Source organism: Octodon degus, unplaced genomic scaffold (assembly GCF_000260255.1).
Source record: "Octodon degus isolate 3935 unplaced genomic scaffold, OctDeg1.0 scaffold00129, whole genome shotgun sequence".
Classification (NCBI taxonomy): domain Eukaryota; kingdom Metazoa; phylum Chordata; class Mammalia; order Rodentia; family Octodontidae; genus Octodon; species Octodon degus.
In genome coordinates this window covers 7,594,468-7,595,815 of record NW_004524705.1, presented here as the reverse complement: position 1 = coordinate 7,595,815, position 1,348 = coordinate 7,594,468, and the positions used below count along the sequence as shown (strand labels likewise).

The window sequence follows — 1,348 nt, the reverse complement described above, 5'->3', positions numbered from 1 at the left end:
GAAGGAGAAGGAGAAGGAGAAGGAGAAGGAGAAGGAGAAGGAGAAGGAGAAGGAGGAGGAGAAGGAGAAGGAGGAGAAGGAGAAGGAGAAGGAGAAGAGAGCAAGGAGCAGCCGAGCACAGGAGCGCAGCCTTCCAGGCCGCAGCAGCCCAGCGACACGCCTCTTCCCACAGTGCCTTAAGCATGGACTCAGGCATGGACTCATTCGCTGTCCAGTGCAGCGTACCCAAGTGCTTCACCTTCCAGAAGGCCACCCCAAGCGACCAGGGGAGCAAGAGGCTCTCACTTGTGAAGGCCTGAGTGGGAATGATTGTACGAGGGAGGAGACAGGACTGCAAATGAAACGATGTGTGTGACTTCTGTCGCTGTTTTGTTTGCTGACAACTCCTGCATCTCTTCAAGTAGCCAAAGCCCTCTCCAGAGCTTTCCTGTCCTGTGGGACAGGAAACTTCACCAAAGTGAGCCTCAGGGCCAGAAGCACGAAGAGGACTTGTGTGCCATGAAGCACCAAGGGCTGCAGCATCAAGGAGAGGCAGCAGGAACAAGCAGGGTCGGGGCTCCACGCCTGGCAGGAGGGTTGGGTGAGGGGAGGATGCAAAGTAAATGCATGAAAACTTGTAAAGTTGTCTGCTTCAGAAAGAACCAAAAGTGAAAAGAAATAAAATATTGACCCTTGTCATGTTGTTCCAGAATCAGGGCTATCAGCGAGTGACTAGTTTTTAATAATTAAAAATGGAATGCTCACTTCAGCAGCACATATACTAAAATTGGAACAATACAGAGAAGATTTGCATGGCCCCTGCGCAAGGATGACATGCAAATTTGTAAAGCTTTCCATATTAAAAAGAAAAATAGAACTAGCTGTCCATGGAGGTGTGCACATGCTACCTGTGGGTGGTACACATGTTCCTTAGCACTCTCCACTTAGAAGACCTGGTGCCTGTGAAGATCTCCCAAAGCAGTAAGTAGTGAGAATCAGATCTTGGTTTTGAATACTATTGTCTCCCTAAAGGAGCTAAGCACTCTGAGAGACAAATGTTTGGTTCCAAGACTTGGGCAATTAAGCTCAGATGTGGCTGGAACACTTGGTATTAGAAAACATGGACATCTTCCTAAAATAATGAGGTGGAGCTAAAACAAAAGAAGAGCCTGCTATATGGAGCTATCAGTGTCAAATCTAAAATGATATGAGCACCATGTAAACAGTGATGCAAATGGGTGACAGCCTATTAAATTAAATAGGAAACCAAAGTCCATTTTCATGAATCAATAAATTAAAAACACTCTTCAAAACACTTATTAGCTACAGAGAAAGAAGAATAAATTTGAAGTGAATGTCCTTGCAAACA

At 45.8% G+C, this 1,348-nt stretch overlaps 1 non-coding gene across 1 annotated transcript; it reads left to right on the top strand.

The window, feature by feature from the left end:
- The first annotated feature begins 736 nt into the window (after positions 1 to 736).
- On the top strand, positions 737 to 843 carry LOC111812560. The gene has a single exon (XR_002818046.1). It is a non-coding gene; the product is annotated as a U6 spliceosomal RNA (small nuclear RNA).
- The last annotated feature ends 505 nt before the right edge of the window (positions 844 to 1,348 follow it).